The following is a 12,718-nucleotide window of genomic DNA, read 5'->3' as shown; positions in this document are numbered from 1 at the left end:
TATAATGGGCTCCAGCTTCATCCACTTGTAAAAGAATGAAACTAGAACACTTTCTAACACCATACACAAAAATAAACTCAAAATGGATTAAAGATCTAAATGTAAGGCCAGAAACTATAAAACTCCTAGAGGAGAACATAGGCAAAACACTCTCCGACATAAATCACAGCAAGATCCTCTATGACCCACCTCCCAGAATATTGGAAATAAAAGCAAAAATAAACAAATGGGACCTAATGAAACTTAAAAGCTTTTGCACTACAAAGGAAACTATAAGTAAGGTGAAAAGACAGCCCTCAGATTGGGAGAAAATAATAGCAAATGAAGAAACAGACAAAGGATTAATCTCAAAAATATACAAGCAACTCCTGCAGCTCAATTCCAGAAAAATAAATGACCCAATCAAAAAATGGGCCAAAGAACTAAACAGACATTTCTCCAAAGAAGACATACAGATGGCTAACAAACACATGAAAAGATGCTCAACATCACTCATTATTAGAGAAATGCAAATCAAAACCACAATGAGGTACCATTACACGCCAGTCAGGATGGCTGCTATCCACAAGTCTACAAGCAATAAATGCTGGAGAGGGTGTGGAGAAAAGGGAACCCTCTAACTCTAATTCTAATTGATAAAGACTTGGCTTATACTCTTTATAAGCATATGTGATAACCTTAAAACTAGGGACACTCTTCAAATGATAATTCTACCTTTGACGTATATAATTAATATAATATTTCATTAACATTATTATATATATTATTATATAATTAATTTTGACTTACAAAATCCTAATTTTGCTTTGTTTTTGCTCTCCTACACACACACAGAAGCAGGCTGCCATAGTGAATCATAATTACTTGATTCAGAGGGCAGAAGCTTCTAGTTCATGACTATTACACTAGTGCTATGTTATTGTCATTGTTTAGTCACTAAGTCGTGTACTGACTCTTTAACCCCATGAACTATAGCATGCCAAGCTTCTCTGTCCTTCACTATCTCCCTGAGTTTGCTCAAATTCATGTTCATGGAGTCAGTGATGCCATCCAACCACCTCATTCTTAATCGCCCCTTCCCCACCTGCCCTGATCTTTTCCAGCATCAGCGTCTTTTCCAGTGAGTCAGCTCTTCACATCAGGTGGCGAAAGTATTGGAGCTTCAGCTTCAACATCAGTCCTTCTGATGAATATTCGGGGTTGATTTCCTTTAGGATTGACCACTAGTGCTATATGGAGAAGGAAATGGCAAAGTACTCCAGTATTCTTGCCTGGAGAATCCCATGGACAGAAGAGCCTAGTGGGTTACAGTCCATGGGGTCGCAGAGTCAGACATGACTGAGGCAGCTTAGCACACACTAGTGCTATATAAGTTGGGCTTCCCAGGTGGCGCTAGTGGTAAAGAACCTGCCTACTAATGCAGGAAATGCAGGAGATATGGGTTCAACCCCTGGGTCAGGAAGATCCCCTGGAGGAGGACATGGCAACCCACTCCAGTATTCTTGCCTGGAGAATCCCATGGACAGAGGAGCCTGGTGGGCCACAGTCCATGGGGTTGCAGAGAGTCGGACATGCCTGAAGCAACTTAGCATGCTATATAAGTTGTCAAAAACAACTCCAGTGAAGTCACTCAATCACATCCCTACTACCCATATTTAAAACAAATTTATTTTGGTCAAGAGAAAAGTCCTTTCTTATTCAATGCGAATCCTTGCTAACTGCACATGAAGTCCAAGAAGGCGCCCACCCGAGTCGGTCAGCCAGGTTTTGACTCAAATAACCCCACTCCCAGTTCAGGGAAAGCACATCTTTCTGGTGTGGGACAAAACATGCTGCCCACCAAAACCTGCTCTTCACTTTGCCCAAGCAGTTGTCAATGTTTCCCAGATCACTGGCCTTTTCACTTCATACATTCATCCTAGAGCCTCCTACATGTAAAACGGTTTCCACCACCATCTTTATGCTGATGACTCCAATATCTTCCTAACCAACTCTCATCTCTATGTTGAGATCCAAATCCCTATTTCTAACTAATTCCTGTATCTTCAAATGCAAGTTGAGCTTAGTAGCCTTCAGCCTCATCTCTCACGCCAGCTCTCCTCTCTTTCTATAAGCCAGAATGGCATGAGCATCTCCCCAGTCAGCCAGGCTAAGAGACTGTGCCCCTTCCCAGTCAAGCCCTGCTGAGTTTATCTCCTTCATGCTTCCTGTCTTTCTGCACCCCTGTATCTCCTCTACGAGCCACTCAAAGGTATACAGCATCTGGTTCATTATTTGTAAAACAATAGGAGAGGCATTCATTTGGTATATGACACTAATGTATACAAAAAAGACAAATTTTCTAAGTACCTAATCTATTGTGTTAAGCATTCAAACTCAGTGAAAAATTCTTTCCTACAAGTTAATAAAAAACATAAGAGACTTACTTAAATGGTGTAAACAAAAATGATAAAGTAGCTTCTTTTTTCTGAGTCATTTTTACCTGGGAACCAAGCATGAAAATATTTTATATTAGAAAAGAGAAAAAAATGAACTAATTTCATTTTGAAATACAAACATCCATGAAAATGGTTCTTCAGTGATAGAAATAAATGGAATTTTGTGTTACTATCCTACTTCATAAATATTTAAAGAAAATGTTAATGCTATGTAGTACCATTATAATAAAGCTGAGAATGAAGCATATACATATACACCATGGAATATTACTCAGCCATTAAAAAGAATTCATTTGAACCAGTCCTAATGAGATGGATGAAGCTGGAGCCCATTATACAGAGTGAAGTAAGCCAGAAAGATAAAGAACATTACAGCATACTAACACATATATATGGAATTTAGAAAGATGGTAATGATAACCCTATATGCAAAACAGAAAAAGAGACACAGAAATACAGAACAGACTTTTGAACTTTGTGGGAGAATGTGAGGGTGGGATATTTCAAAAGAACAGCATGTATACTATCTATGGTGAAACAGATCACCAGCCCAGGTGGGATGCATGAGACAAGTGCTCCGGCCTGGTGCACTGGGAAGACCCAGAGGAATCGGGTGGAGAGGGAGGTGGGAGGGGGGATCGGGATTGGGAATACATGTAAATCCATGGCTGATTCATATCAATGTATGACAAAACCCACTGGAAAAAAAAAAAAAAAGCTATCATAGAATTAAGCTATACTTTTTAACTCTTAGGAAACAAAATAAGCTATGCTGCATTAACACTATTATGAATAACAAAGTTTCAGTTAAATGGTCATTTCTTTACGTTGTTAATGCAAATAATAATATACACAGAACGACATGAAATGTTGCAATCTCTAAAACTACTTCTACAAGGCAAATTCCATCAACAGAGACTTGGTTTGCAGTCTTTATAAGCATATGTGGGACTCTAACAGTTAGGGACACTCCTCAGCGCTAATTCTACACCCTCAAACCGATTCATGAAAACTGCACCTCAGAAATGTGGAACTGCAGGACGCTAGTCAGGTACAGACAATTTAAAGATAATACATTACAATAAAATCATTTCTTCAAATGCAAAATCAAGTATTTTCACAAGATATATTCAGTTTTAAAATTGGAATCATGTCCATATTCGTGTGTGGTCTTGTTTTTACCTTGAACTGTTCAAGAATCTGTACTGCATTTGTAAACATGCTCCCTACTTTGAAGAGATCAGAGGTATTAAGCATGTCCACAGGAATGATTCCCTGTAAATAATAAACACTGGTTTAATATTAGTACCAACAAAGCTCAGGTTATTCTTATAAAACAAAACAGACTTACGAGGGAAGCAACAGAAATAAGACATGGACAAATAAATTCTTGGAATAATTAAAAATTCTTTTTTTAAATCATAACTGAAAAATGTTCTATTACTTTTCTCACAAAATAGATATAATAAAATAAATAAAGCAAAAGAGATGAATTAAGTCCAATAAAACCTAACATTTATCAAAAGATTACTATACGGCAGGCAGTGAACTAAATGCTCTGCACACACAAAAAGCTACTATGGTGGGCCACAGCCAGCACATTAAAAAAAAAGAAAGACATAAGAAAAATAGGAGTATTCTATTAGGGTTTAGTTGCTAAATCATGCCCAGCTCTCGTGACTCCATGGACTGTAGCCCACCAGGCTCCTCTGTCTTTGGGATTTTCCAGGCAATACTAGAGTGGTTTGCCATTTCCTTCTCCAGGGGATCTTCTCGACCCAGGGATCAAACCCGGGTTCTCCTGCACTGAAGGCAGGTTCTTTACCAACTGAGCTGCCAGGGAAGCTCCACACTTATACTATACTTAAAAGTGAGGATGTTTTGTGAAACGTTTGTTTCAGTTATAGACATAACACACACATTTATGACTACAGGGGTCAGATGACTCAGGGTTTTGAGGCAGATGATATTATTTTTTTAAACTTTGACTTGAAGGGCTAGAAAGAATGGCTGATGGGAATGGATTCTGTTTGTCTTGTAGTTTTTCAGCATCCAGTTCCCATCTTAAAAACATTTCCACTGGAAGCTGAGATATTAGATGGAGCATAGTGAGTCTAATGAAGTCCCCTGACTTCCCATAATGAAGGGTAGACAAGTAATCCAGGCTGGACCACTCAAATGCTAATAAACACTGGAATCTGAAGCTTCAGGGTCAAGGAACAGACAGTACAAGAGGCACAGTGCGAGTCGGTGACCCTGCAGACTGGCTCTGCCATGGAACCGCAGTGAGTTTCTTTGTTCTGAGTCTCTGGAGCACTGATTTAGCAAACCAGCAATATCTTTGTCATAAATTTTCTTTAAATGGATTCAGAAATATATAAAAAGTAAATTTTACTGTATGATAATTTTTCTTTTATTCTGAGAGTTGATAAGAAAATTGTACTCTTTACCACTGAATTAAGAGGGAAGGGAACTCCAATAAGAGCTGCCATCAATGGTGCAAATTCAGCCTGCAAACAGAAGAAGTTAAATCTAAGACGGTGACAGATCAATAAGGACATTAAGTAATTTAATTTGTATAACTGGATTTTGAAAGATAACCACGATATCCATTTTAATCCATTATCATCAATATTTATTCAATACACAGTAGATACTGATCTCTAAAAAAATGTCATTTGCTAGAGGTACAGGAACTCAAGAAAACCTCAATTTGAAACCACTAGGAGCCCCCAAAGTAAAATATATAAAACAAAAAAGTTACTTATTCTACAAGCTAAGAGCTTGACCACCTAATGTAACAGTTTTGGGGTATTATGACAAGGATGCTTACTAGACAGAAAATAAACAGCAAAAGTAGACTTCAATGAGATTTATATATATACACATATATATATTAATTAAAGAAAGAATACAGCAGAAGGAGGTTGGTTGGCCAGCCAGTGGAGTCTAGAAAAAGATGTCAAGCAGGATAAGAGTCTCATTAGACACAAGTTCGCAAGCATGGCTTTGGAGAGCCCCCTCCAGGTCAAGTATCCAGAAGAGCAGTCCATGCTTCCGGTCTCCATGGCCTCACCTCCCCATCTGTCCTCGGGCTGCTCTAACTTGTTCTGACTCTTTATCATCCTCTAGGCTGTGCTCACTGCAGAACTAATAACCTCCATTTTCTACATCTAATTGATTGCTTTTGTATTAGTCCTGATAATGTTTCAGGCAGTCAAGTGCTTGGCTGTCAGAATGCCCAATTTCAAACACTTCACTTGTGATCTCTCAGACCTTGGGCAGGTTATTTCAACTCTCCAATGCTTCAGTTTTCCCTGTCAGTTAAAAAATAAATAAAAGTTTCTCCCTTACAGAATTACGACACGATCGAATGAGACAATTTATAATGTACTGGTGTGTAATAATCCTGCACTAACCAGCTGCTGCAGACGCTGCTGTGATTATAATGATGTGACCACTCGGCACTGTGCAGACCACTCCCTCTGGATCTCTGTAACCCCACCATTAGAGTGTCTCCAATCTCTACTTTCTCAGTTCAGCTCATTCAGTCACTCAGTCGTGTCTGACTCTTTGCGACCCCATGGACAGCAGCATGCCAGGCCTCCCTGTCCATCACCAACTTCTGGGGTTTACTCAAACTCATGTCCATCAAGCCGGTGATGTCAACCAACCACCTCATCCTCTGTTGTCCCCTTCCCCTGCCCTCAATCTTTCCCAGTATCAGGGTCTTTTCCAATGAGTCAGCTCTTCTCATCAGGTGGCCAGAGTACTGGAGCTTCAGTTTCAGCATCAGTCCTTCCAGTGAACATTGAGAGCTGATTTCTCAAGCCCTCATTTGAAGTTGGAGTTTTGTCCCAGGCTCTCAGTCTGTCTTACTTTCACCATCTACGCCCTCTTTACCAAACCCCATCTCACAGAAAACCGACAATACCCCTGGCCGCCTGACTGCATCCTCTCCTTCCCCAGCCTCCACTGCTGGCCTCTTAACTATTCTCCAACATTGAGAAGATCCTGCCGTAAAACCTCAGATTGCATCACTCTCCAGGCTTCAAACAGCAGGAGGGCTTCCTCAAACTTAAGGATAAACTCCACAGGCCCACGAGGCCCTGCGCGTCCAGTGTCTGCCTCCCTTTAAACCACGATGTCTGTGCTCTGTTCAGCCTCCTTCTTCAGGATCCTTTGAAATGCCATGTACCCCCTCCCAGACTTCTGGGCACAAGCTGCTCCTTGGACTGAGAAGCTCCCCGCCTCCTGCCCTGGCCTGGCAACTTCTACTCAGGCTTCAGTCTCGGCTCAAGCCTCAGTTTCTCAGAAAACCTTTGCTGACCACACAGCCCACCAGATAGATCTGCTCTACGCCCTCATGACTTCCCAGGCCTCTTCTGCTGTACTTATCACTGCTATAATTTTACATTTATTTGTATGATAAGTAAAGATAAATATAACACTGATCTTATTCCTAAACTATAAGCTTCCTAGGGGAGGGACTGTGTCTCCTTTTTATTCACCATTACAGCTGTCTCATGAAGTTTAATGTTAATATTTCAATGTGGAATGTTAGTGTTAATGTCTGCACAGTGCTTAAACATACTGCAGACACATAACAATGCTGGCAGAAGGAATGAATACAGAATTCTCATCTAATGTAGATCTGAAGCAGTATTCAGAGAGTAATAGCATTCAGTTTTTGATCATGATAGTCTGGCTATAAATAATACATGCTCTTATTTTATGAACTTCAAGATATTCCTATCCCTCTGACAGTGATTTTTATTGCAAATTAATAGGCTGCTATCTGACTCTATACATTTTCATTTGCTTGGGTAATAAGCATTCATCTGGAGAGAAGAGACCATTCTTAATATGCTGAGAAAGAAAAGGCTTCTGTGAGCACACAGCTGAAAATGAGGCCCCAGAGCTTGGTTTACCCTCCACAGTAAGGAAAGCCAGCTTCTGAGGTGAACATGTGAGGTGACCTGGAGGAGGTGTAAGATATTCCTGCCATTCTGGAGGACACACACCAATGACACCATGCCTTTCACTTGAAGACAGCTGTCTACATAGCATATCCTCAACAAGAAAATTCTGTGCTTCCTATTTACAGGTGATGCTATTTGGTCTAGCTCTATTAGATTGGCCAGGCATTTTCCTCTAATGTAAGGTTTCCTACAATGTAAGGATTCCTATAATGTAAGGTTTCTAATCTATATACTCTTGTCACTTTTTTCCCCACTGCATGTGTAAAAATTTGGGGGTAGAATTAAAGATAAAACTTGCGTTAATAAAGAAGAAACAGTAACTGACACACTAACAGGAAGGAAACCCATAGTGGGGTTTTATTAGATCTATGCTGAAAGCAACTGAACAAGGCAACCATGACAAGAAACTCACACAAGTGTAACAGGCACGCACATTTCAATTTGCACAATAATTCTGTAATCAGCCAGTGTTATTTGGAGAAAGTCGTCTTCTTTCAGTTTTATTTGAGGCTGCTTTATTTTGCCCAAAGAAAGACTACTTAGGGTGAAAATATTCACACTAGCAGGATTTCTCTTAGTAACTGAAATGTTTTAGAAAAATCTTTTATCATCTTTAACACAATTTTCTTTCCCAGATTTTTTTGTTCTAAACTTCTTATAGGAGAGAAAATTAAATTTGAACATGATTAAATATAATGAATACCTGATTATTATCTTGTCTCTTCCAGTTCTCCAACTTTCATTCTGAAAGATACAAATAAACATAAGTGCTGATGTTAAGAATTAAAAAAAAAAAGAAGTTATTTGATTATTGCAGGTGGTCAATGGAAAAAGAAAATATTGGGACAGTCGATTTTAAGCCAAGTATGGACCATGAGGGTACTAAAAAGGCAGAGTGGCAAACTTTTTTAAACTAGAATTTTAAAAGAGTAACTCAATAATATATATTTGATATTTTCTGTAATAGTTTATCAAACTTCCAAAATGCTCAGTAGGGGATAATTGTTTCAAAACATCAAAAGGCTAAGGAAGGAAAGATGGAAGCAAAAGGCACAATGATAACAACCGTCACATGACTGCAGTGACAGTCCTGCTCCAGGGAGTAACTACGGCGGCCAACCATCCGTTAGTCACTCTAAGCTTTTCTTTTTTTGGTAATGGCAGCTGCTTGCAAAATACATGAAATTTTTTAGCTCTGAGGCTCCTACCACCACTAATCCCAAATGTGAAAGTAGTATGTGCTTAGCAGCTCAGTCATGTCCGACTCTTTGTAACCCCAAGGACTGCAGTCCGCCAGGATTCTCTGTCCATGGGGATTCTCTAGGCAAGGATACTGGAGTGGGTTGAAATCAACTGCCAAAATAAAGTTCTGTTTCCTAAGTACAAACATCCCATTTAACCTAGCTTCTACTTAGACCCAATCTAATCCATTTAACAGGCAACCGTGGCAAAGAACCCGCCTGCCAAGCAGGAAACACGGGTTTGATCCCTGGGTCAGGAAGATCTCCTGGAGAAGGAAACGGCAACCCACTCCAGTCTTCTTGTCTGGGAAACCCCATGGACAGAGGAGCCTGGCGGGCTACAGTCCACAGGGTCACAAAGAGTCAGGCACGACTGAGCGACTAAACAACAAAAGCAATCTATTTAACACAGAGTATAGGAATACAAAATGATGCAGCTGCTTAGGAAAACAGTTTGGCAGTTTGCAAAAAATAAAACATAAGGAACATATGACCTGTTATTACTCACTTAGGAATCTACCCAAGAGAAATAAAAACACATATCCACACAAAAAATTTTATACAAAGGTTCACTGCATCATTGTAATAATAGCCCAAATGTGGAAACAACCCAAATGTCCATAAGATGATTGAACAAAATATGGTATATACATACAATGGAGAGAGGCGTAAGGAGTGACTGCTAATGGATAAGGGTTTTTTGTGGAGTGGGGGAGAGCAATGAAATTGCATAGTAGAGGCAATATCATGTGAATATGCTAAAAAAAATTCAATTACACACTTTTAAAACATGAATTTTATAGTAGGAGAATTATATGTCCAAAAAATTCAAAAAAAGAAAGAATATGTAAGAAAACTTTATTATACAAACCCAAAAGTCTTCTAGTAGAAACACCTAATACACCTGTGAGTTCACATCCCTGGAGAAGGTTTTAAAAAAGTTTCCAGGCCTTACCCAGACTCATGGAATCGAAATATCTAGTGATAAGGTCTAGAAATCTGTAATTTAAAAAAAATCTGTATTCTTAACAAGTACTTTGAATGAGTTGACACGGCTAATCCAGAGAAGGACATTTGGGGGGAATTTATTTTGTCCAATTAGTAAAAGCTCTGAAATTCTAAAAAGACCCTTACCTTACAAGAGAACCAGAGCTCCAAGGAAAAAGAAATTCCTTTTTATCATGGATTGAGAAACAAGGAGGCTTGCGCAACAGAGAAGGCCTTCAAAACTACTAGAGACAGGGCAAAATCTGTTCAGTTTTGAAATGTAAATTGTGACATAAATGTGGCTTATCTGATTGATAGTCTTTGCAGGTAAGATCTAAGCCAAGGGTTTAACCTGAGTCCTAGAGTAATAAAGTTTGTGAAAAAAGAACAGTACACTTGAACTTTCATAAGGCAAATAATAATGTGTATTTTAAGCTGAATATCATAAATGAAATAATATAAACTATACAAAAGAAATACACAGAAATAGTAATGTCACAAATAACAAAAGGAAAGCTATAATTTGAGAAGTCACTTTTTAAAATTAAACTTTGATTTTAAAATGTCACATTCATAAAAACAATAAAGGTAAGCATTCCCACCTTGCAAATATGAGTCATCAAATTTCTGAGCTGACGCTTTTTGGGGAAGCCTGATTCCAGCTCCCCGAGCGATAAAAGGAGTACAAGTCTCTAAAGGATGACCGGCTCCATGGGAGCCTACAAATAAGGCACAAAGAGCAACGTGAGTATATAAAGATGAACCTATACCTGATTAACCTATACCTAAATATTTTTTAATACTTAGTTCTAAAAAGTTGACCCATAAAGAGCTAATTTCTGCCACCACACTCCCAAAAGATTGCATCTCTACTTAACAATTAGTTTTAAAATATTCTCAAGGCAAGTCAGAGCATCAACAACAAACAGGCAAAAAGAAAAACCAGAACACCCATGGAGTGACTCTGGTTGAAAGAAGATTAAGAATCATAACGACTAAGGCTTGGAGGAGATGCCACCAGAGTGGCACCAAAGGCAGAAACCACAGGGAAGGCTCCTCTGGGGAGTAACCGCCAGGTTTGGGGTGGGCAGTCAAGGCCAGCTCTGCTCTGAAGAGGATAGCAGGGTCTCAGTCTGCTTTTCTTCCCGGCCACTCTGGCTGGTATAGCCAAAACCCCATTATAAAGTGGGACCCACTCATCAGAATTCTACACTGTGATCCGGGGACCCAAGTCTCAGCTTTGCCTTGATTTGCTCTCTGGGCACACACTGTGTCTGCCTTGGGAGTCTGGCAGAGTGGACAGTCTCCTCTAGTGGACAAGGTCAGTAGCCCTAGGTCCCCCAGCAACACCACCTTAAACTCACGCACTATGCCATCACATACAGTTACTTCTAGGTAGAGGAATGTGGGTTTGGGGGGGGTTCTTCTGTGTGTGTGTGTGCATGCACGCGCGCGCACACATGCACACACTCAGCTGTGTCCGACTCTGCAACCCTGTGGCCTGTATCCCTCCAGGCTCTGTCCATGGAACTTTCCCGGCAAGTACACTAGAGTGGGTTGCCATTTCCTACTCCAGGGGATCTTCCCAACCCAGGGACCGAACCTGTGTCTCCTGTCTCCTGCACTGGCAGGCGGATTCTTTATCAACTGTGCCACTTGGGAAGTCAAATGAGAATATATTCCTTTCATAGAAGAAAGATTATATAAGATCAGTCTTTTTTACGCTAACATTTTATGCATACTATTATGTGCTAGACACTTTGCATATACTAAGACACCCAATCCTCTTCAATACCCTAAAATATTTGCAAGTTACATTTACCACTACTTCAATCATAAAGTATGTATCACTTAGAGACAGACTAACCCCAGTCTGTCATTCCATCATCAGTGGTAAAGATAAATGCTGTTTTCCCATCATTTCCATAAAAATCTTTAACAGTAGACTCAATTTCTTTCAATTCCTTATCAACTAATTTAATATTGTCTGAATATTCCCTGTTTAAGAAGAGCAAATTAAATTATATTAATTACATTAATTTGGCAAAATCAAATTTATTTGACACGAATTTATGATAAAGTCAATAACTCCTAAAATACTTTTAGATTTCAACCTTAATGTTTTCCAATCAGAGCTCTGTAGATTGTTAAAAACAACTTTTCCTCTCTTAAAGAAGTAAGACAATCTGAAATCATTTTAAAAAATATTTTTTAAAAAAAGTATTGATTAGCAAATAGATTTTCATGAATGCTTTTTAAGTCTCAAATGCAACAATGATGACTTTTAAATTCAAGTCTCTAATAATGTAAACTATGTTGCTCTTGCCACATTTATCAAACAAGTTAAGTATCACTGTTTCAACTATAGAATATTTTCATTCTTTAGTGTGTTTGTGATATAATACATTTTGAACAAACTATATTTAAGCTTTCCATACAATTGAACAAGGGAGTGATTTAGTATAAGTTTTATTACTGAAGACAATGCATTGCGTTAAAGAAGAGAAGCATGAGGTATTCATTACTGGACGTTAATAGACTTTACTGTTAGTTAGACTAATCTAAATCTAATCCAAAATGAAAAATAAAAGTATAATATGAATTCTTCCTATCTTATGCTTTGCAAAAGTGAGAAAAACAGTTGCTGCTTTATATAAGGATTGCTACTGAAACATACAAAACTTTATATATTATCTGCTAGATATAGCACTAATTAAATGGAACGTAAAGAACAGCTAGTTACATCTTTTTGTGATATAAATACTAGCACCATAAAAATGCTTTTTGTTTCAAAATTTATTAAAATCCTTCTAAAATATAATCTTTTTCTCTCTGCTTTGATAAATGAGTAATATGGAATACACGTACAGAACATATTTTACTTATATTAATGTGTAGTGTGGTCACAGCACATGTGATTTTAACCACAATATCAAACTACATATCATGTAAATTAGAATGTATTCTACTTCAGAGTTATTCAAAAGATAAGTTCTGTTGGTGATCATCACAAAGAAAACATTACAGTACTTTAAAAGTTCAAACAGAATAGGTATTTCCCTCAAACCCA

At 38.6% G+C, this 12,718-nt stretch overlaps 1 long non-coding RNA gene across 11 annotated transcripts in view; it reads right to left on the bottom strand.

Moving 5' to 3' along the window:
- The window catches only part of LOC122446569, a 51,435-nt gene that overhangs the window by 17,527 nt on the left and 21,190 nt on the right, over positions 1-12,718 (bottom strand). For 5 of the 11 annotated variants that reach the window (XR_006270917.1, XR_006270912.1, XR_006270910.1 and 2 more), the window contains 5 exons: positions 10,251-10,367; positions 8,124-8,164; positions 4,889-4,948; positions 3,621-3,713; positions 2,427-2,482 (listed from right to left, as the gene is read on the bottom strand). This is a non-coding gene — a long non-coding RNA (uncharacterized LOC122446569). The remainder of the gene's footprint in view (positions 1-2,426; positions 2,483-3,620; positions 3,714-4,888; positions 4,949-8,123; positions 8,165-10,250; positions 10,368-12,718) is intronic. The other 6 variants (XR_006270911.1, XR_006270913.1, XR_006270919.1 and 3 more) reach the window with 2 other exon arrangements.

This window comes from Cervus canadensis, chromosome 8 (genome assembly GCF_019320065.1).
Source record: "Cervus canadensis isolate Bull #8, Minnesota chromosome 8, ASM1932006v1, whole genome shotgun sequence".
Lineage (NCBI taxonomy): Eukaryota > Metazoa > Chordata > Mammalia > Artiodactyla > Cervidae > Cervus > Cervus canadensis.
The sequence above is the reverse complement of the archived record's forward strand: the minus strand, read 5'-3'. Positions and strand labels throughout refer to the sequence as shown.